This window comes from Neofelis nebulosa, chromosome 2 (genome assembly GCF_028018385.1).
Source record: "Neofelis nebulosa isolate mNeoNeb1 chromosome 2, mNeoNeb1.pri, whole genome shotgun sequence".
Taxonomy (NCBI): Eukaryota; Metazoa; Chordata; class Mammalia; order Carnivora; family Felidae; genus Neofelis; species Neofelis nebulosa.
Window position 1 is genome coordinate 24,889,330 of NC_080783.1, and position 25,315 is coordinate 24,914,644.

The 25,315-nt window shown below is 33.9% G+C and overlaps 1 protein-coding gene across 6 annotated transcripts in view; it reads left to right on the top strand.

Annotated features, from left to right (window-relative positions):
- ERBB4 (erb-b2 receptor tyrosine kinase 4) overlaps positions 1–25,315 on the top strand; it is a 1,148,410-nt gene that overhangs the window by 456,755 nt on the left and 666,340 nt on the right. The window lies entirely within an intron of this gene.

The following is a 25,315-nucleotide window of genomic DNA, read 5'->3' on the forward strand; positions in this document are numbered from 1 at the left end:
ATCCCATGTCAGCAGTTCACTTTAATATGGAAATAATCATTCAATCTCAATGACACAGCTTTCTTAAAGCTACCGTATATCCATCATTTATCTCACCTGCATGCATAGATTTGATAGAAGTGGTTGTGTGATGATCAGTGTTATCTTTAAAATAGAATCAGCATGCTTTAGATATCTCACTAACTCTAGATAACCCTTCTAATCCCTACTATTCCCAATACAGGTAACTTTATGGCAGGGGAAAGAAAAAGGATGAATTTAAAGAATGTAATTAAAATCATCCAAGAAAAAAAAAAAAACTTCCCTAAATAAAGCTCTATAGAGCTGACTTCTGAAAGTGGACTAGTAGAATTATAAATTGGCATTGTGCAAGAGCCAAGCTAAAGCTTTGAGATAAGGTAGAGCTTGTAAGAAAGCAAGGACAATGTATTTTTATGCCTCAAGGGAAATCATTTCATATCTGTGCCTGTTGCATGTGAATTGGAGATGTGTAGTTAATTGTGCCTTGCTATCAAGGCCATCAAAGTAAAACTATGGCAAGGAATACCTGGATTATTAGTAGTTCAGAAAACACATTCATCTTCATCAAAATGCAGTGTAGCTATTGTAAGTAGAGAGACATGGCTGTTATTTTTACTACTTAAAAGGTCCTGATATATTTTTTTTATTCTTATAAAATTTCTTGTAACTAGATAGTATGTGACTTACTATTTAATACCATAAACTACATATTATATCCTTATATCTCAAGAGGAAGTTCATGACATAGAATTTATTTCATCAGTAGCTTCTTAATATGCATAGCCAAATGTTTATAAGTATGCACAGTTATGAGTATTACAGTAAGTAGACAGAAAGTGGTTCTCTGCCCATCCCCAGTTTTTCTGTTATTTCATATATCTGGATACACCTGAGTCTTTAATTGTGCATTTGAACCATTTATAGGATATCAATCTTAGGTAAGTGAGTTTTAGTTAAATTCAAATTTTCTTATGTAAATATTAACATCTAGCATATTTTATTGGATATGTTTTAAATGCATCTGTATATCACCTTTCAAAACAAATTTTATAATGTCCATAAGAGACTGGACAAGAAAAGAAAAATCTATTTTTTTTTCCCCAAAACATCCTTCAAGGGGCTGACAAGGTCTTTAAAAAAAACGACACTCCGTTTCCAATTGCCTGTTAAATAATCAATTTTCATCAAAGTGGAGGTTTCATTTCATCAAAGTCTGTCAACAATTGAACTGCATACTTTTACATTTCCAGTACATTGATAAACCCTAGATAAACATTCAGTTTCTCATTGGCATTTCTAGAAACTGGAGTACCTAAAGTAGAATTTTTCTCAAATCTGGCCTCACTGCCTTTCTCCAACAAATTATCTATATAAAATATTTCTTCTTAGAGCTAGAAGAAAAATCGCCCTTTAGATCCAAGGTTAGTAACTATCCCTAGGTGTTACCTCTTTATAGAGATATTCCCTGCCCTCTTACATTTAAAGGACATAATTTTCCTATTTCTTTAGTGGAACATCCTGTGTGTACTATTACAACAATAATCAGTTATAATTGTTGATTCTTCTGTTGTCTCTATACCCCAAACCTAGCCTCTAAACTGTGATTTTCTGATGGGAACAATATTTGTCTTTTATCTCTGTATCCCCAGTACTTAGCACAGTGCCTCAGTGTGTTAAGGGGACACTAAATAGACATTTGTTAAATTACTTCATCAGGCTGTGTGTAAGTGGGATGAAACTGTCTAAAGGTCACCCTTAAGAACTTCTTGTATATCATTTATATGTATCTGTGTGTGTGTGTGTGTATACACACACACACACACACACACACACAGATACATATAAATATATTTTTTCCCTTAAACATTAACTGAGTAGGAAAGTAAGTAGATACTGGGCATAGTAATAATGGAGAAATGGAATCAGGATCAATATAGGAGAGAGGTAGGCAAAATGGAAGTTGCTTTGAATAGTAAAGTACTCAAGATTCCAGCAAATGCCCATCATATGATGCTCCAATTTATCTAAGTGCCTTCATCCCACATTTTCCTGTCTTTCTCTGGCCTGTTGGTTGCCCTTGGTTTACAAAGATTGAGCAGATAATTCAAACCAGAGATTTATTTTTCACTATGCTAAAATTATGAGCTGACAAATAGCAACAATAAAATGTTTAATGTGAAAAGGTCACTGCATTTTTGAAAATGAATGAAATGTGTACTATGTGAGTTTCAATGGCTTACTCATTGAGGCAAACTTTAAGAAATCTGAAACCTCGAGTAATCCACCACCTTTATTTGACTTTGAGGAACAGAACGGTCCTTTAAGCTTTTTTTTCATTACTGAGATGAACACAACAGATGTGTCCAAATAAATAACATATGAAATATGTTATTTAACATTTTCACCAAATTCTTTGAGGATGTTCTATAGTTACTATGGTGTTTCTTTTGTTTTCTTTCTATCTCTCCCCCTCTCTCTCTCTTTTTTTTTTCAGTATTTCAACTTTAAACTTGTAACTTGACTCATATAGAGGCTACACTGTTACTAGTCTGCTAAAGTTTTAAAATCTAGGATTTTCTTTTTAATAGTGTCTCAGATTTTGCTTCCTCTATAGTAATTTGTTAACTGACCTCCTAAACCCCTCCTCTTCAATTCATGCCCAAACCTGAATTTCTCCCTCTAAAGCACAATTCACATTTTCCTTTCCTAAATTATTTTTTTTCAAACCACAACATCATTTGCAGTCAGTGTCGTCTTTTTTTTTTCTCTCTATGAGTATTTCCAATTTTGTCAAAATATTGAGACATGTAGAGAATAGCTCTGGTTTCTTGTGAAAATCTGCCCATTGTACATCAAGCTTCCTTCCTTTTGAGAAGTTTAGTCATAAATTCTCTGCATTCTGACACACAATTTCAAACTAAAACTGCATTAATAATTGAGTCACAAGCCTTTTTTTCTCCTTTCTTTGATTTGTATCGCAAAACAATTAATATTCTGTTGCTTTTTATATCTTCCTAGCACTAATTCCAAAACATTTATATAACTTGGATGTTTTCTCTAGGGTTTTATGCAAACTTTGGGGATTTTATTAGAATCTGAGAACTTTCTGAAATGTACCCATCAAAAGTTATCACCTCCATTATGAATTCTTTAGAAATAGATCCCAGGAGAAAGCTTGGCATATAGCAAATCAGCCAGGAACAAGTTTAATAAAATCAATTTAATAAGTAGGGGAATAACACACAAGAGTTGTTTTGATAACTACATGCCTCTGGTGCATAGAGTAACACAAAGCCAAATGCCAATTGCTTTCAGTATCTTAAAACGTATCTTAAATTAGAACTCAGGAAATGCCTCACAATTGCTTTTTCTCAGGCAAGTTCTTATAATGCAGTATTCAAGGCGACAAAGGCAGTGAGGTGTGGGGAGTGCTCTGGGGCAAAGGCAGTCTTCTTCCCCCAGTAACAGTACTTCTGGTGTTTTTGTAGAAAAACAACAATAACAACAGCATACTCTCAGAATCTTAGGAATCATGCAGGAGAATTCCCATATACAGCTAAGCCCTATTTTATGCTGTTTTAATGAAGGAAAAATACACACAATGCATTTATATCATAAACATTTAAATTTAATGATTAATCTTTCTGATATATGTATGCCTATCATCTAACACAGTTTATGAAGGTGTCTAGTTTTTAAAATGCTCATTTGTGATTGGATCAAGTTATCTCACTGTGTGTAATAGTGCCTAAATTAGATAGTTTCTTTCTCTGGAAATACATATCCATTTTTTTCCTGATATATCAGAGAATTAAAGTGTGTATTTTTTTTTGCCAGTAATCACTAATGGCAACTCATTTCTCACATAAAAGCAATCAAAGGTCATAATAATAAGAGAAAATATGTACATATTTATAATGTTATGCTGATCACTGATTATATGACACAGTTCTAAGGACTTTATATAGGTTAACTCATATTATCATTGTAACACCATAAGGTCAAATTAACAGTTTCCCCATTTTGCACAGGAGAAGACTGAAAAGGTTGTGTAACATAGGTAAACTGATTTCAGTTCATTAATGGCAGAGCCAAGATTCAAACTCAGGCAGACAGGCTTCATTGTCTTTACTCTTAATTTCTTTGCTATTATTCTTTGCAATATAATTTTTTTGAGATATACTTCTCTCACACCATGGAGTTACAGATGCCAAATGGGACCCAAAACTTTGGTTAGAACATTCTGGGTTTCATTTCTTGCTTCTTTTCCCTACAAGCTTGAAAAAACAATTATTCTTTAACCTTTTTTACATGTATAAAAGGACAGTAATAAAATCCACCTCATAGACCTTTCATGAAGTTTCAATGACCTACTATATTTAAAAGCACTTAGCAGTGATAAGTACTTGATAAGTGAAATGAAAAGTGTTATATTTTTATTTTATTATCACATAGGACCTTCTCTGGACATAGTTTCCCATCGGGTTATACCATGGTATACCTCAGAGAGTCTGTTCTAGAGTTGTGGTGCCCACTTTCTGGAACAGATAAAATATGGAGGGATTTTTCCATGTGGAGAAAAAGAGAGGAAACACTACAAAACTCAAAATTTGGCGACTGAACAAACTGAGCAGACCAAACATACTAAGTAAGCTTGAATTTGTCTTAATAGAGTTTACCTTTGTATCTCTAATGAGTAATTTTGTTGTTGTTGTTGTTGTTGTTGTTGTTGTTGTTGTTAATTTTATTTTTTAATTTACATCAAATTAGTTAGCATATAGTGCTCTAATGACTAATTTTATTGTATATTAATAGCCTAAAATTATTTCCACCAACTAATCCCACTTCATTCAACATATATAACCTGTTCAATCAACATACATAGCCTATTATGTTAGTCATAGAGGAATACAATAGAAGGCAGACTAGATTGGTGTTATTCAAATATTTATATATTCGAATATATGTTGAAATTCTCTTCCTAGGAACAATATAGTTTCTCTCACCCTCATGAGTCTTTATTTCCTGATCTATTAAGAGGCATACAGGTCAGAAAAATTTCAGTGGCTCTTACCTCTTTCAACTTCTTGCCTCACCAGCTTTTGTTAATGTGAACTTGATTATAATATAATAATGATATAAACACTGGTGCATTTCCAATCTCCAGGAAACAGCAATGTTTCTTTTTAAAGTCTCTAAATTTTAATTTCTGAATACTAAGCAAGAGCAGTATTAAATCAATGCGATTGCTAACATATAAATAAGACTTTAATATTATGTGAAAAGTCTATCTTTGTTCTACAACTCTGATAACTATGTATAATTCTCTAATGGCATTTAAGTGGAGCTATTTAACATGTTTTTCACAAAATACTTGAAAATTATGTATATGCAATGATCATAATCAGTTTTAGGAATGAAATTTGCTTCCCTTTGGATATCACTAATAACTGTCTACTTGTGACCTAGAGCTGTAATCATTTTTCCAAGGTCACAGAGGTTGCTTAAATGAAATGGAACTAGAAAGAATATCGTACGTGGGAACTTTGAACAGTTAGAAAGAAAACACTGAGAGGAATGAGCTTGCCAACCAGCGTACTGTTTTACTAATTTAAAGAATAGTGGGATACCTGGGTGGTTCACTCTGTTAAGCATCCGACTCTTGATTTAGGCTCAAGTCATGATCTCATGCTTCATGAGTTTGAGCCCTTCATGGGCTCTGTGTAGGTAGCACAGAGCCTGCTTGGGATTTTCTCTCCCTCTCGCCGTCCCTCCCCTGCTTGTGTTCTCTCTCTCTCTTTCTCTCTCTCAAAATAAACAAACAAACAAACATTAAAGAATTTAAAAAATAAAAGAGTGAGACCACTGCTCTAAGTACTGAATTAATCATAAATAAGTTTTTCATCCTTTATTAACTTTTAAAATATGCATTAATAAAATGTTTTCTTGCCATAAAATTAAAAAAAAAACTTTTGTTAGAAAATATGGGTAAGCAAGACAACAAACACCTTTTTTTTTTAAATTACATGATCTACCAATCTACAGTTAGCCACTGTTATTAGCATTGTATTTATATCTTTTTCATTCTTCTTTTTTTTTCCCTATGCATATATAAATAAGTGGGATAATACTTTGGGACTTTTAATCAATTTTTGGTCCAGTAGTATTTCTTTAAACCCTTTGTCTACTCCCTCTTCCAGCTTCTAATGGTTCTGAACCTGGGATTGTATCTCACTCTACAAGGGTCATGTAAAAATCTGCAGGAGTATTTGTTGATTTGGAGGGTAAGGAGAGGTGGTTACAATACTGAGAGTATATATACTGCACTTCAATTCCTGATAGTTTCTTTAAGTTTCATGGAAATTAGGTAAAGCTTTAAGGTAAAGTCAGTGAAGTGGGTGTGGGTAATTACCTAATTATTTGAGATTTTAGTTTTTCGTGTTTTTTTAATGTTTATTTATTTTTGAGAGAGAGAGAGAGAGAGAGAGAGAGCGCATGAGCAGGGGAGGGGCAAAGAGAGAGAGAGCATGAGCAGGGGAGGGGCAAAGAGAGAGAGAGAGAGAGCATGAGCAGGGGAGGGGCAGAGAGAGAGAGAGAGAGAGAGAGAGAGAGAGAGGGAGGGAGAGAGACCGAAAGAATCCATACTGTCAGTATGCAGCCTGATGTGGGGTTCAAACTCACAAACCATGAGATTATGACCTGAGGCCAAAATCCAGAGTCGGATGCCTAACTGACTGAGCCACCCAAGCGCTCCTGAGATTTTAGTTTTTTTGACTAGTGGGAAAAAGGGCTTTTAAAATAGAACTTAAGTTTAGGTTAAGATGACTTCAGTTTATTTCAAAAACTGAAGTTGTAATGTCTTCCTTACTCTAATTTTGGAAAGAATTTGTGTCAGCCACATCAATCAACTTTATCTTTCTACACCTTCTTTACCTCTTTCCTGCTGTCCCATTTCCCTCTGCCTCTCTCTTACCACAAAAGAAATACAATTATTCCTCATATCCTATTTTTCTTAGTTTTAGATACTTGCGTCATTTTCAATAAGGATATATTTGTCAGTTTGGGGGAAAATGTTAGTTATAAATTCATGCTGGGAACCAAGTGGCTGCTTTTTTTTTTTTTAATTTTTTTTTAATGTTTATTTTTGAGACAGAGAGAGACAGAGTGTGAGCAGGGGGGAGGGTCAGAGAGAGAGGGAGACACAGAATCTGAAGCAGGCTCCAGGCTCTGAGCTGTCAGCACAGAGCCTGATGCGGGGCTGGAACTCAAGGACCGTGAGATCATGACCTGAGCCGAAGTCGGATGCTTAACCGACTGAGCCACCCAGGCGCCCCCAAGTGGCTGCTTTTAAAGCCAAATTAAAAATTCACATCAAAAGGGTGAAGATGACGAAGACAATGTAAGATAGACAGAATTGGTTGGGGTGATGTCAGAGAAGAGAAACATTACATCTGCTACCTCAGTAGTTTAGTTTTCACAGCTGAAGGAAATCATCAAAGATTATGGAGAGAAGAAACAGAGGAAACAAATAAGACTCCTACAATCAGTGTTCCCTAATAGTAAATCATTGTTTTAATTATTAATCTCTTGAGATTCTGGTGAAGATATTGTTACTTTGATGGGACATTTTTTTAGAAAACATCTATAGTGGACAGACACCAGAAGATTTAAATCAGAGTCTCTAGGGGGGTGAGGGGGGAGTGGCCTGTGCATCAGTGTTTTGTTTTGTTTTTAGGCTCTGAATATGATTATAATGTGCACCTAAGATTGAGAACTGTGGAACAAACATGTGTGAGTGAACAGCCAGTTACAATACTTCAAGGACAGACCAAGAAAGTCAGTTTTCAGGAGTTCCAGGATCTGGGACCAACTTCCAAGATTAGCTGCTCCTACAGGCTAGACCAACTTGAGCTCACTGTCACTAAAACCTCAGGGTGCGGAGGCTGTATAACACCGCAAAGCTAGGGAGAAATAGAGCTTTGGAAGTTTCCAACTAAATTGGGTGTAAGGGGAGATTATCAAAATTGTTACAAGTCAAAGAGGTTTCAAGGAATAAAGTATAAGCATTGAATAGCTGATGTAATAACAGTGATTACAAATAATGAGCTTAATCTTTTTAAATTTTGGTTTTAAATTGTATCAAATGTTTAAGTTTGCCGAAGGGTGTTATGTTTATTATTCTCTTGTGAAGACTTCATAGAGTTTATTTTCAGAGGAATAAATTAAGATGTCACAACTGCTGGATTGAGTGTCTGCTGTCCAGCCATGTGTTCTGATGGCATCATTCATCAGGTGCCAGTTTCTGAAAAACTAACAGGTGCAAATAGAGCTAACGCATCTGGCCAGGAAAGACATCTGACCAGGAAGTGGTTGCACTTTGTTGTGATGTCCACAGACCTTTAGTAGTTAAAGCTTTGTAGAAGCTTATAAGCAAACCTTGTACTAGGTTGCTCTAACCAGCATGTTTTTTTAAAAGAAAGAGATTTCACGATAATTAAAATACTCACTAGGCACAAATTATATACGATGTATCTTTTATGTAATATGGATGAAACAAACAAAAGGTAAAGAAAATATTCCCAAGATTACAAATGTGCAATTAAGCCAGGAAGACTAAATGAAGTCTAATACGAACCACCATTTTAAAAGTTTCTTAAATTTTTATTGGAACTTTTCTTCCCTATAATGTAAAGTGCAATCTCTAAAAATCCATTTTATTTGTAATTTTTACTTTATAATTTAAAATTCATAAGTTTTGGGGCGCCTGGGTGGCGCAGTCGGTTAAGCGTCCGACTTCAGCCAGGTCACGATCTCGCGGTCCGTGAGTTCGAGCCCCGCGTCAGGCTCTGGGCTGATGGCTCGGAGCCTGGAGCCTGTTTCCGATTCTGTGTCTCCCTCTCTCTCTGCCCCTCCCCCGTTCATGCTCTGTCTCTCTCTGTCCCAAAAATAAATAAAAAAATAAAAATAAAAAAAAAATAAAATTCATAAGTTTTTTATAGAGTCACTCTGAAAAATGGGTATATTTTAAATAATGTAAAATGTGAAATCAGGTTGACATTTTCAGTCTTTTTTCTAGCTTTACTGAGGTATAATTGACAAGATATTTTTAAACAGTCTTATATTAGCTTATAATTTATTTTTCTATTTGTTTTTCTTTGCTAATAATTACCAAAATTAGCATTTACACATGTTGATAGTAGATGTAGTAGCCGGTCTTCTTATTATTTGATAATTCTATTTTCAATTGAACAGATTCAGGACTCGAAAGAATGGTTGAGTTTTGTTTTTTTCCTTTTGTTTTGTTTTCCTGAACTGAATCACTAGCAGTACATAACAGCTCAGATTGCTCATTATTATTATGAGTCAGACAGAATTTATTATAAAGGCCACACACAAAAATGATTTTTGTTTGACTTATTGTTTACTTAAAATAAACAATAATATACTATTGTTAGAGCATTGCTTCTTATATGTTTATTAGTATAGTATTGTTTACAGCATATACTGATCCTGTGCAGTCTAGTACATGTAAGTGGTGGCAGTGAACAGTTTTACTAAAGGAAATAATCACTTTTGATGTTTTTTTTTAAATGTAATTAAAACAGCAAGAGCTTTCTAATTAATCACCCATTTACATTTAAAATTGAGTGATGGATTTATCAGAGAGTCCCTTATTCTATGGTTTCCATAAGTATGAGTTAACCTGGTAATCATAAATGTGGTTGGCATCCAGTTATTAACATATTTGTTATACAACTCATCATTTTCCATTTTAGACCCAAGTGTGTATGATATATGAAAAATGAATATGTTTATTCATCGGCTCATATAACAGATGTATGTTAAATATTTCCTATCTACAAGGTATGCTACACTGAGGTTATAGCAGTGACCAAACGTGGCTGGATACCTGCTCATAGAAGCACAAATTCTAGGTTAAGGTGAGGGGGACCAGAAAATACAGAAACAAAACCAAATATGTAAAGAGGAAAAAAGTTTTAGAGCCACAATTGTTATGCAAAGAATTAAAATGGAAGTAATAGGTGTAAATGGTTCTAGCTAATTAGATTGAGGGGTCAAGAAAGGGCTCTAATGAAAGTGCAATTTAAGGAGCAGTCTGAATGCCAAGAAGCCAGTTGTGTGAAGATCAAGATATCATTTCATACAGAGGGATGTTATTTAACATAAGAGCTCAGATGAAAGCCCTGACCTGGATTAAATTTGGCTTGGGGTTGGAGAGATAGGTGAGGATACAGTTGACTGGAGTGTGAAATGTGTAACATGAATAACAGAAAACCTTAGGATATTACAGTAGGAAAGGAAAATAATTAAATATATGCTCTAAAAAGGTAAATCTGGCTGCTGTGAATGGATTGAGGAGGAGCAGGAATGGAGCAGGGACACCATTGCAATAGCTGGAGAGAGATGGTGGTGACTTAGATGCTTGAAATTATAAAAGAAATCTGGCAAACGTGTGGAACACAGGATCACATTTTATAGAATGCTCTATGATACTCCCATATACTATGTACCTAGGGCTTTGGGTCAAATGATTAACTCAATGAATATAAAATAGAAACAAACAAAAACTGGGAATTCTAGGCAGGTTTTTTTTTAATATTAGTCATTTCAGTCTACTTATAGGTAAAACGAGGATCATATAACCAGATGATCTCCAAAGTAATCTTCTGCTTTGTATACAAGATGAATGCAATAAAAATTTAAAGAAAAGAAAGAGAAAAGTCAGCGAAGTATAGAAGAATCACAGAAGGGTTTCTGAAAAAAATGAGACTTAATCTGGAGTTTTAAATATTTGTAAGAATTCAACAAGTTTTTGGTTATGAAACAAAGTACAGAAAATAAGCCATTATCTTCCCTCCCTGTTGCCCCTTTATGATCAGCCCCATCAGGAAAAACAAAAATTCTATCATCTTGCCTTCTCAATGTATTATATTGTTTGTTAAAGTCATTTAGATCTGAGTTATTCATTTGCATAGAAAGGATGCATTGATTAATTTTAGGAGAATGAATACCTCATTTGAAAACAACATACTGGATACTGCATGATTGGCTACAAAAAAGAGAATCTGTTAAAACCAAATTCATATTCTGGCATGGTGGAGAGTTAGAGTAATTGGTTTTAAAGTGAGGGCAGTTTGCTTGCTCAAACATTCATAGAAGGTGATTATTCAGCTGCTCTAAAAGAAGTTCATTGGATATACACATATGAACTGACTACAGCACCCTAAAATTCTTTGGGAGCCCCCAAAGCACATTCTCTCTGAAAGATAATCTACCAGAGTTCAAGCTGTATTACAAAGCTGTAATCATCCAAGACAGTATGGTACTGGAACAAAAACAGACACTCAGATCAATAGAACAGAATAGAGAACCCAGAAATGGACCCACAAACATATGGCCAAGTAATCTTTGACAAAGCAGGAAAGAATATCCAATGGAACAAAGATAGTCTCTTCAGCAAGTGGTGCTGGGAAAATTGGACAGTGACATGTAGAAAAATGAACCTGGACCACTTTCTTACATGATACACAAAAATAAGCTCAAAATGGATGAAAGACCTAAATGTAAGACAGGAAGCCATCAAAATCCTCGAGGAGAAAGCAGGCAAAAACCTCTTTGACCTTGGCCGCAGCAACTTCTTACTGAACACATCTCTGGAGGCAAAGGAAACAAAATAAAAAGTGAACTATTGGGACCTCATCAAAATAAAAAGCTTCTGCACAACAAAGGAAACAATCAGCAAAACTGAAAGGCAACCGATGGAATGGGAGAAGATATTTGCAAACAACATATCAGATAAAGGGTTAGTATCCAAAATCTATAAAGAACCTATCAAACTCAACACCCAAAAAAACAAATAATCCAGTGAAAAGGTGGGCAAAAGACATGAATAGACACTTCTCCAAAGAAGACATCCAGATGGCCAACCAACACATGAAAAAATGCTCAACATCACTCACCATCAGGGAAATACAAATCAAAACCACAAGGAGATACCACATCACAGCTGTCAGAATGGCAACATTAACAACTCAGGCAACAACAGATGTTGGCAAGGATGTGGAGAAATAGGATCTCTTTTGCACTGCTGGTGGGAATGCCAACTGGTGCAGCCACTCTGGAAAACAGTCTGGATGTTCCTCAAAAAATTAAAAATAGAACTACCTTACAACCAAGCAATTGAACTACTAAGTATTTATCCAAGGAACACAGGTATGGTGTTTTGAAGGGACACATGTACCCCAATGTTTATAGCAGCACTATCAACAATAGGCAAAGTATGGAAACAACCCAAATATCCATTCGTGGATGAATGGATAAAGAAGATGAAGTATTACTCAGCAATGAAAAAGAATGAAATCTTGCCATTTGCAACTACATGGATAGAACTAGAGGGTATTATGCTAAGTGAAATTAGTCAGTCAGAGAAAGACAAATATCATATTACTTCCCTCATATGAGGACTTTAAGATACAAAACCGATGAACATAAGGGAAAGGAGGCAAAAATAATATAAAAACAGGGAGGGGGACAAAACATAAGAGACTCTTATATATAGAGAACAAACAGAGGGTTACTGGAGGGGTTGTGGGAAGGGGGATAGGCTAAATGGGTAAGGGACATTAAGGAATCTACTCCTGAAATCATTGTTGCACTATATGCTAACTAACGTGGGTGTAAATTTTAAAAAAATAATAAAATAAATAAAATAAACATAAAATAATCTTAATAATAAATTTTTTAAATAAATAAAAAATAAAAGATAATCTACAAATGTTTTAAAAGTTGAGTAATTTTACTTTTGCATTATTAATTAGATCTTTTTCTAAACCAGGAATTTGAAAAATTCTAAGATTTTTTTTTTCTCCCTCTACCTACCATCTAGGTCCTGTTTCCTAGGACCTAGATATTTTCACTGGGTCTGCAACAAGCAGAATGTGTTCTCATCATTAGTCCTTAATCAATATGCATTCATAATGATTAAATTCCTTGCATTGCTTTACTTAAAGTATATCTTTCAGTGAAGCTTGTTATGTTTAGAGATTACATATTTGTTCCTATAGTTTGTATGTTGAACTTAATAACAATGGCATATCTGTTATTTCCAGTAATAAGTTTAAATCAGAAATGCAGTTTTATTCTTTCTTTTTACATGACAAGTATCACACAAAATAGACATATTTGAATGATTCAAAGTATATGGTACAAATTCACTAAACTTAACTGGAAAATATTTTACAATTATTCTTAAAAATTTCCAGGTACTTTTTTGTTTTAAAAATAATTCTTAAATATTCTTATTCAACTATATTTACCTGAAAAGAGATCCCATAGGAAAGATGGGGCTCTAATAAAAGGGAGGACAGTAGTGGATTATTTCCTTCAGAGCTTTTTTTGACAATTTTAATTATTTCCTAGAAGATGTTCTAAGACTATGAAAAAAGAAAAGTTAATATGTTTTCAAACAAACATTCTTTTAAAAAAAACTTTATTTATTTTGAGACAGAAGCACTAGAAGCAGGGAATGGACAGAGAGAGAGAGAGAGAGAGAGAGAGAGAGAGAGAATCCCAAGCAGGCTCTCTCACTGTCAGAGCATAACCCACTGTGGGGCTTGAACTCAGGAACCATGAGATCATGACCTCAGCTGAAGTCAGATGCTTAACTGACTGAGCCACCCAGGTGCCCCTAAAGACATTTTTGCTAGGTATTTAGGTAATTCCTATCAAGTATGTGCCTTTTCATGTGTTAGATGCCAAGGTTCCTGATCATAAGCACCATGTTAGTTGCTTCCTTGCAGCAATAGTGTTTCTTGAGGTAGAACCATACTAGCCAGAGAAAACAGGTGATTGGACACTGACATTCTTAGCCATTCCCTTAGGGAACTGCCAGCCAGGGTTTGGGTCTCACTTTTGCCAGTCACTAGTTCGTTGACATCTGTAAGTTTGCTGCACATCCAAGTCTTCGCTCTCTCATATGATGCTCTTGTGTGAATATCAGATTTGTTATGATGGTTGTATCTAGGAAGAGATAGATGAATACATCCTTTATTCAACCCTTCTTCCACAAAGTGCTTCCAGCACTGATGTTTAATCCTTAAAGTCTGTGTCTTTCTTTAATAAACATAATCATTCTAGCCTCCTTTAATATAAGTTAGAATTTCATTTATGCCCTACTTTAAAATAAGATGATACCTGCAATAGAAAACTTCTGTTTATTAGACTGTTCAAAGACTACACAGTTCAATAACACTTTGATGCTGTTACTTGATTTGTCCTTTATGTATTAGAGCTGCAGGGTTTAGTCTCCTTGATGACCTTTTCCCACTAAATTCTGATTAGATGAAGAAATCTCCACTTGTTCCTGGCTCAGAAAGGAGAGCAGATAAATAACAACAAGAACAAATGAACAATACTAGTAACAATAATACCAAGTAATGATTTTTGAGCTGTTAGTGTCAGACACTGTGCCTAGTGCTTTATACACATTATTTCAATTGACTCCCATGACAGTTCTATAAAGTAAATATTATTCCTGTTTAACAGAAGAAAAAACCTAAAATCTAGAGAAGTTAAGTAAATTGCCTGAGATCACAAATAAATGCTAAAGCTAGGATTCTCACCCTTTTCTGCTTTGAAAATGTACCCATGGCATCTTCCTTGTCATTAAAAAAAAACATAGAATGTTATTAGAATTTAGCTCTTAGAAATATTTAAAGCAGCAGACATGTTTTATAGATGAGGAAAGTTAATGCCAGTGTCTAGATAGATCTAAGAATCTCTTCCCCTGGCCTCCTGTTTAGAACTCTCTTCGCTAGAGTGCAAATTTTCACCTCTCAAGCTGTTTGGGCTGTGTAGAGTGCTGAGCGGCTGGAAGTGTCACAGAGAAACCCAGCAGGGTGAGGATTGTTAATAGATTTTATTAATTCACCAAACATTTGTTAAACAGTTACTACGTGCCAGGAACCATGATGATGTGGTATGGAAACAAAGACTGATGACAAAATTATAGCTATAGGGTGTAGCTGATATTGATGACATTAGTAATGTTATTATAAGTTGTATTCATTGACTTGAATAAATTTATACATACATTCTATTTATCACAGTAAAATTATTTTTACTTCTGTTATTGTTTGCTTTGTGGAAATGTCCTTTAGTCTCTAAGCAATATAAGCAAAAAAACAATGTTGTGTACTCGTTATTTAATGAAGTGTATTGCATCAATGGGTTTTAGAGATTTTGTGTATGTGTTAAAACCTTCTTGTTTATGGCCACATTTTCCATATAGAGGGTTACACTAGTAAAAGTTGATGGGTGATCTCTTTAAGGCACCATTGGTCCCTATCACTGATGCACATTCACTAGTACATACAGGTCTTTCTTAGAAGATACAAGTTGATGTGATTAGGTGAAACAAATTTTAGGGTAGGAGTAAAGTCCCTGACAGGGTGTATTTGAGACTGTTGGAAGCCTGCCAGTAGTCTTATCTTGAATGTGAACATTTTGTTTGGCTCTTGGAGTTCAGGAGTTTTATCTTTAGAAAAAATATTCCTACCCATGTACTTTGAATGAGAAGGTTTACAGAATCTTCTCATATGATTGAAGAAACAGAACAGATGAACATAGAAGGGGCATAAAAAGGATAGAGGCAACTAAAGAGAACAAACTGTGGGTTACTGGAGGGGTGGTGGGCCGGGGCATGGGGTTAAACTGGGTGATGGGTATAAGGAAGACACTTGTGATGAGCACTGGGTGTTGTATGTAAGTGATGAATTACTAAATTCTACTCCTGAAACTAATATTATACTATATGTTAACTAACTGAAATTTAAATAAAAACTTGAAACTAAAACAAATGTTTTTAAAATAAATAACTATATACAAAAAAAGAATCTTCTCATATGACTTGTACATATCATCTGGCCATGATCTCTCTTCTCAACATTGCTAGATTTGGAAGAGCAGGGCAAGTTGTTGCTTTAATGTGTTAGCCTTGTCCCTTCCCTCTTCCTCTCTCTATCTGCCCAATACAAGGGACAGCTGCTGTATTAGAAATTCTGTAAAATTAAGATGTGATTAAATACTTAAATCTATCTTATTTGCAGTTTCATGTCTGCAACTTAAAAGTTGTATGATATTGGGCAAGTAATTTAGCTATTCTGGAGCTTTGTTACCTCATCCATAAAATTAAGTGGTTAGACCTAAAGTAGCTTAGGCAAAAAGGGAATTTATGATAGTAATATAAATTTATTTCATAAAACCCAAGGACAATTTTTTTTTCTTTTTATTGGGGGGCGGGCAGTAGAGCCTCAGGAAACATGGGAATCCTAAATATAAAGACTATCTGAATACTGTATCCATTCCTCATCTCTGTTTCTGAGAATTGGCTTCATTTTTTTTCTTCCAACACTTATGTCATCTGCTTCTCTTACCTACATAGTGGAAAATATGACTACCAACTACTCCTGTGCTGATAGCTCTCAATCGAGATACACAAAATAAGAATGAATTTTTGTTTGTTTGTTTCCTTTTAATAATTAATTTCAGGGAAGGAGTCTGATTGACCCCTGGCCATGTTAACAGAGGCCAGATGACAGCAACTCCCAACATAATCATGGCAATGAATTATGAAGACAGGACTGGAGAAATTCTCAGAATTGGCATTCTGGACGGACATAATGTGTTTCTATTTTATCACCTTTAATAGTTTTTCATGAAAAAAAATAGTGTTCCTATCCCTTATTATCTGTGGAAACAGGTGACCCTGATATAAAGATATTGAAGGCAATACAATAATGCTAATGACAGCTATGTTTATTGGCATCATATTATATCTCAGATACTGTTCTAAATTCTTTACGTGTATAGACTCCTTTAGTTATCAAAAGTTTATGAACAAGGTACAATTATTATTTTTCACATAAGTGTTTATAACTATTAGATAATATTGGGATTTTTTTAGAATATAAAATTATTTGCATTACTATAGGTGTAACATGTATGTGCCCATGTACATTTTTATTATAATTATCTATTTGCTTATATATGGAGAGAGAAAAGGGAAAAACTGGGATAAAAATAGCACAAAAATGTTAATAGTGGCTAATATTGTCTTTTTTCCATGTCTATTCTTTATTTGCCAATTTTGTGCAATGAATATGTATGCTTTTATTACTAGAAAACTAAAATCCTTTATATTTTCCATTGAGCAATGGCATCATTTAGTTTAGTCTCTTGGACTATCTTAGCTACTATCGAAACAGCAAGTTGACATAGTAAAAGATGTTAAAAATTCTTACACATAAACATATGGCTTCTGTGTTATGAAAGACTGGAAATAAGAGCCCTCTGTATGTCCCACTGAGCTAAGTGCCACCTCCTTATGCTATCATAACCCCCAAATACATATCTGTCTCACTACACTTATCACATCATGTTATAATCTCCTCTGCATTTTTTTCTTCCTTAGTAGGCCTTCTGAAGGGAAGAAACCATGCTTTGATTATCCCTGTATTCCCAGTATCTACTACAGTACCTGGAAAATAACCTGGTGCTCAATAATCATTTTCAATCCAGAAATGTTCAAGAAATACAGAGGGGGTCCGTCTTTCTCTTCTGAGGTCCCTAGTGGTGGAAACTCCTTGGAATTGATTCACTCTCAGAGCAGACTCTTTTTCTCAGCATTCATTCTATCCTTTTAACAATATGGCTTACATACTCCTGGCGATGGAAAACCACTACTCTGAGAGATAACTCATTCTACCATTGCTCACCTGGATTTATTAGAAAGGTTATATTTCCGGGTAATTGAAATATTTTCTGTTTAATAAGTGTTTTAACTCAATGGAACAAAACAGTGGGGAAAGTATTTGGAGGAGGGAGGGAGGCACATCTTCCTTTATGAAGAAAGGAACTTGCTGAAGAAATGGTGAAGACATGGTACTGTATTTAAAGGACATTAATAAAATAAATTTCCTGAGAAGAGGAAATTTCTGCTCTTACAGTTCCCAGTTTTATTTTTAATATACTTATATTACTTTATAGTTTTTCCTGTGAAGATAACCTACAACTGTCAAAAATAAATATGTAAAGAAGATGACCTAAGCCCAGCTGTCTATTTCCTCACTCTTCAGTCAGATGTCAGGCTCCCCATACTCTGCCAAACTGAAAGGGTCAGGGATGAGCAGAAGGAGGTTGTGTATATGCCTAATTGTCATCTATTAGAAAGCTTTTATTCGTCACCCGTTTGTATTCAGTGATGAAAGACTGAGCGATATAAATATAGCCTCCATCTCTGTGATTTCACAAAACAAAGACAACACATGTAGGAATACTTAAGCTAATAATATGTAATCTTTCCTTAATGTAACGCTCTGAACTAGAGTAATTTCAAATATATTATTTGGTAATTTTTAAACTATGAAAATTTGAAAAAGAAAACATAAACAAGATATAGTTTCTACCCAAAATTGAGTTTGGGTGTCAAGGCTGATGATGTCAAATATGCCTGCCATAAGAGAGATGTGCATTAAAGAAAATAAAACAAACAGACAGTGAAAGTAGGTATTGGGTGGGGAAAGATACAGATGAGGATAAAGGAAGATACATATTTTTTTCTGTATCCACTGTATATCCTTTCCTGTGCCTTATCATCTACTGACCTGTAGTTTTGTAAACTGGAACTATGAGATTCAGGCTGTAAATAAATTACCTAAGTCATATAATTTGTAGATGGGGAAGTAGTAGTCACTCTTAACACTTTATGATCTCAGATATCATGCTCTTCCTACCATCTTTCCTTCCAATTAGGGATGACAGTTAAAAAAAAAAAAACAAAACACAAGTTTGTAATGTGGGAAGCATAGGCATTTTTGTATATATTTCAAAACCAAATGTGACTTTTTCTCACTATTTACTATTTATTATTCCACTCTTTAACATTTCAGTGAGTGCCTATTTTCTCATTTAACACATTTGTGAATTAAGTTAAATTTATTATCTCTATTTTTCAGATGTGGAGCTTTTATCACATTCATACATATAAATAAGTGGCAGAGCCAATATTCAAACCTAGGTCTATCTAATTTCAAAAATCACTGTGATTTTCACTAATATCTTCTAATTTGGATTTTTTTTTTTACCCATGGGTAATCAAGACTTGGTTCTTAAGTCGTTAAGAAATAGTTCTACAATAAAAGTCCAAGTCAAAATTGTTAACAATACTTAGGCAATAATGTTTTCTCTGAATCATAGTTTTCTTTATCTGAGAATTAGAGGAGGAGGGAAACTGTTCTTATCCCATGAAAAGAATTCCTCTCCTCTTGTAGATTTTCAGCCTAAAACTAGGTGTTGCCCATGTAACACCACTCATGGCTGTCAAATGGACTCAATGGGTTAGCTCATTTAATTGACTCTCATAAGTGGATAGCTTTATTGCCTTTATCATTTTTGTTTCAGTGCTCTGAATTCCCTCTAATTTGTTGAGTTATCCAATAGAAGGGGATAAAGTGGAGTAAAGTAATAATCTTCTCATGGAAGTCATTTGCCTTCCTATTTATCTTTCCTTATATGTGTGTACAATCGACTCTCAATTATTTGCACAGATAAAGAGGGAGCACTGTGCCATTGATAATCCAAAAGTCATTTACAAAAGGTTTACCTTCGTGATTATCTTTTGTGTAGGTGATATTCCCTACATACATTTCACCTGCACTCATGAGGGAAGAGAAGACCTGTAAGTGTGCTCAGTGTCAAAGAATAGTCAAATTATAGTGCCTTTTTTTTCTGCAGATAATCTATATGAAGAAAAATAGAGAATGGAATATGTAAAGTCACTCTTTAAGGATATATATTATCCTATTTGGAGTACCATATCGAACATCAGAATTTGAGTTAAACTATAATCCAAGACTCCTTTCCATTTATAAATCTGTCAAAATTGAGACCTGCATCAGAATCTGTGCATACTTATTTAAAGGAGTTTCCATAATGCATTACTTACGGGATTGTGCTCACTTACTTTGTTAACCTGTTTTGCCAGGTTTGTCTGGCTTTGTTTGCTTATAATAAATCCAAACTCTCTTTTAACATACACTTGCCTTTTTAGCATGGGCAGTCTTTTGTATAGTCCCTTTTTATGTTCCCACTTGCATCTTCTTGACTATTTTACTGTTCCTATGTTTATGGTGCCTTCCAATTTACTGTTGTTTTCAAATTTCATTTGTGTGTTGTTTATTCCATATTGCATGTTAGTAATGAAGATACTGAAACCCAAGACCTAAATCAACCTTAGTGACAGTTCACTCCTCCTCTCAGCTCTGTCTTTTGCCATTTATCATTACCCCTTGTTTACAGCTCTTTAAATGGTTTTCAAACCATCTGAGAATAATCATCTCCAGGCCAATTTGAATTAATTTTGTAAGTCAGAGCTTATGAAACATTGAATTAAATACTCTGTGAAAACCCAAATATATTACTTGTACTGCACTCCCTTTATTCATTAATTTTGTACTTCTATCAGAAAAAGCAATCAGGTTTGTCTGTCATGATTTGTTCTTTATATAACCATACTGCTCATTTATTACTCATGGGCCTTCCCTTATCTTTTTCCTTGTACAGATGCTTTATCTTAATGGCTTCTATTAGTAAAAACAAATGATACTAGGTTACTTCTTGTATGATCAATCATAGAGGTGTTTGACTCATTCATTTTTTTCATTAGTAGATGTTGAGGACCTACTGGATGAATTTCTAATGCAAATTTTCATAGGACAAATGAGCATGCTTCAAGTGACACATATTTGGTTGGTCAAGATCAGAGAAGGGATTTCTGACATGTGGTTTCCTTTTTTTTAGTGTATGATACTAATTCCAACATATATTTATAACTGCATGTACATGTATATTAAGTATATATTTTTCACTTTTTTGCTATGTTACTACTTTTTCCTGAGACATTGCTTCACATATATTTCTCTAACACTTTAAGGACACCATTAATTTTTCATAATCTTCCTAAATCACTGTCAAGAAAATGTCCCTTTCAGGTTTTTAAGACTAAATGTTATTTGAATCTACTTTATGAAAATGGCTATTCTTATAGAAAGTCAGAAATATTTTGAAAAACTGCAACTGTTTTCTTTTATAATGATAGTCTTTAATTTAAAAAAAGGAAAGAAACCTCTATACTAATACTCACATATGCCATTTTACTATGCCAACATATGCAAATGCTCTCATAAAATATTATTTTATAGTCATCTTTATTTCTCAATTTCTTTGCTCAGAATCTGCATTTATTACTTTAATTTTAACATAATTTGAACAATACTGCCACATTTAACAAGCAAATAAAAATCTCCTTGAATTTTCTCCTTGTTTTTTAAAAATTAAAATATGCAAGATATTTTAAGAGAAATATTTTATATGAATATAAATATTTAATAGTTTATAATTAATTGAATTAATTGCTACATATATAATTTAAGTCTATCACCAAAAGTTGTAAACATCTGCATTTCTACATAAATGTGAATGTGTTCTCCTTACATGATTAAATTCTTCCTTTCAAGAGATCATTGGACTTACAGTAGCTCATCCAGTAGAATGTCACTTATAACATTTTTTTCATAAATATGAAAAATTTCCTTGTTTTATTTTCTAGTTAGTCTTTCTTTAATATAATTGTTCATTGGAACCTTTATAAGGCAGTTATATAGCCAATTTTTGACCATAGTTTAACTCTCAAAAGTAAAAAACAAAATATCTCAAGTGTAATGAAGGCTGAAATTTGCCAAGTGGACTGCTTTATGATTATCTCATGATTGCTGCCTGTAAGAATTAATGTCACATATGGAAAACTCAGAACTGACATCCCCTTAAATACATACACATATTCTTAATTTTTTCACTGGAAATGCAATATTTTATTCAGTTTTAAGCATACAAGGCATGCAAATGTTTATAGATTCAGCTTCAATCAATGACCATTTGAAAAGAATTACCCAAAATGGTACATCTTGTTGGGTTAGGATGTTAGAAGCAGGGAAATGAGGATATATGTGTAGCTTTTGGATGAGCCTCTCCATAAAGACTTGCATCATTTTAATCAATGAATTTGTTGAAGCTCAAGCAGAGAAGGAGCTCTCATTGACATGTTTAACATTAACACCAGTCAGATGGCAAAAGAAGCATTATGATTTTGATTGATGCCATATGATTTGTACCTTTGATATTGAGTGATGTCTTTGCATGATTATTCCTGTACTGTCCTAAAGAAAAAGCGTTTTTTAAACAAAAAATATTGTTTTCTCTTTCTTGTTTGTTTCTTAATGCCCCAATGCAAAAACTCTTTCTTTCTCATTTTTGTATGACATGCAAATATTGGAGGAGATTCTAGAACATCTAGAAAAACATTACATCCCAAGATGTTCAATTGCATTTTATCCCCATAACCTGCATGTTGAGTGCAGGAGGCAAAAAACTCCTGCCTTCTTCACCACCTCCCTTTTTGTTTGCTTCAGCAATCTGTTGTAGGAGATGTCTCTTCTGAACATAACCTTCTGCAGTTCTTTGAAACCCTTGTTGTATGAGTTATGAATGTCACAAACATAACTTTGTATGAGGAGATCTGTCTTATTGACAGAAAAAAATGAAAAGTTATAGTAGACATACAGTGTCCAATACTAACATTAGACTACCAGTTGATACATTTGTTCTAAACTGGGAAAGACAGACTGTAAAGAATGTTTCAAAGAGTATTTTTGGAAACACCTTTAAATGACCTATTAAATGATGATGAAACATCTAGAAATAATATTCAGTTTAAGAAGGTGCTTCAAAGCATCTTGGAGATCTTTTCCACATAGTATATTTCACCGTTTTGTCATTTCAGAGGTGACATAGAAAGGGAGCCAGTGCAAAGGGTATGAATAGTTTAAACAATTAAGAAGAAACGTTCAAAAGCAATTCCTAAAAACTTACCATGTAAACCCTTAGAAAACTTTTGAATGTAAGGAATTACTTTTTACTATTTACCATATATCATAAAATGAGATAAACCCTACTGAGGACTCATTTGCTAAATTTTGACCCATGGAGTGTTTCTAGCATATTTTCAGTTGAACTGAATTGGTGAACTCTGAGGCTGTAGGTGCTTTTAAAAAGGAAAACATGCAAATTTACATTTAAAAATATAGTCTTCAAAAGAAATACATTCATAATGCATGGCAAACTTAAGACTGAGTAACCATTACTTGAAAAACAATTTTATTATAGAACTTAACCTTAAAAGATTTATTAAGCCACACCCTCAAATGTATTATCTTTTCTTGCCTATTTTCTTTAAATTGAAGGATGCCAGATCTGTGTAAAATTCCCATTATGTAAGGAGTTGGTACTCTTTATGATTGATGAGCTGAATAGAAAGTGATTATTGTTTTACAAGTCTACAGGATTTAGAACAATAATCAATGAAAAATCTGTATAATCCTCAGATACTTAGTTATTGGGCTGGAACTATATATATATAACTATATATATATATAGTTATATATATATATAGTTATATATGATATATATATATAGTTATATATGATATATATATATAGTTATATATGATATATATATAGTTATATATGATATATATATAGTTATATATGATATAGATATAGATATAGATATGAAACAAGACTCAGGAAATCTGAACCCAGTTGTGAAAGAGTAGCAAAAATGTTCTCTGCATGTGTATATGTTTTTTCCTCTGATTTATATACTTTGTAAAAATGCACTTAGCAAGTACAAAGATGCATTACCTAACCTGAAATTTCCATGATGATGTGTATTTGTTTTATGATTTATAATAGTGCTGTATAAGTTTCTTCATAATATCCTTACAATTAACTTTCTGTAATGAAGGTTATCAGAAGACTATGGGAGTTGTTACACAGAGAAATAAAGTATAGTCAATATTTTTACAGCACAAAACTTAATTATTAAGGGCATGAACACCTCAAATTGCTTTCTTAGCAACACAACTGACAGTTTCGGTAGGATTCATCTTTGCTCTTATGTCTCAGCTAGTTTATTTCTCTAGATTTGTTAATTGTATTAGTGAGGCCATAGGCTTTTAGAAATATATAGAGAGAGCTATTAAGAATACAGATAATAGTGGCTATTGCTGGCAAACATAAAGGAAATAAAAATAGATATAATATTGGGGGCTAGAATTTGGCAATATCTCTTAGTAATGAGATCTTTAAATTATTTTTTAAAGTTTATTATTTAATTTTGAGAGAGAGAGAGAGAGAGAGAGCACGCACAAGCAGAGAGGGGCAGAGAGAAGGAGAGACAGAATCCAAAGCAGCCTCCACACCATCAGTGCAGAGCCCAATATGGGGTTCAAACCCATGAACTGTGAGATCATCACCTAAGCTGAGATCAAGAGTAGGACGCTTAACCCACTGCAGCACCCAGGATCCAGGTCTTTAAATTCTTTAAATCCTTGACCTAATGTTTCAACTTGCCCTTCACCACCCCCCCACCCACACACACCCCACACATGTTTATTATAGCATTATATTTAATAGTAAAAAAGGAAAGAGCACAATGGTTGTTCAATAAAAGATGGTCAAATAAGTTGTGCTCTGCATACATAGGGAGAAAAATGAAATAGTAAAAAAGAATGGAGTGATCTATAAATACCTACACAGAAAGATGACCGTATATTAAGTGAAAAAATAAGTTATAGAACAATATGTATATTGCTCTATTTGTAAAAAAATTAATAGTAATAATGCTAGTAGTTTAAAATATATTGGTTTTAGTATATTCCTATTTGTACATCTACAATTGTTTATAAACAAATCAAAAATACAGTTGTAGTAATGTGCACCTAATGTGAATGGTAGTTGTCTGTAGAGACTGAGCTCTTAGTGAACTTTTATGTTTCATGTTCTGCATTTCAATGTAATTGAAAGGGGTACAATGAACTCATATTATCACTTTAAAAAAATAACATTTATTTATTTTCAAGAGACAGAGATAAAGTGTGAGAGGGGAGGTGCAGAGAGAGAGGGAGACACAGAATCTGAAGCAGGCTCCAGGCTCTGAGCTGTCAGGACAGAGCCCGATGTAGGGCTCGAACCCACCAACAGTGAGATCATGCATGACCTGGGCTGAAGCCAGACGCTCAACTGACTGAGCCACCAAGTCATCCCGAGTCATTCTAAGCAAAAAAAAAAAAAAAAAGAGACCACCAAATAAATTGTATATA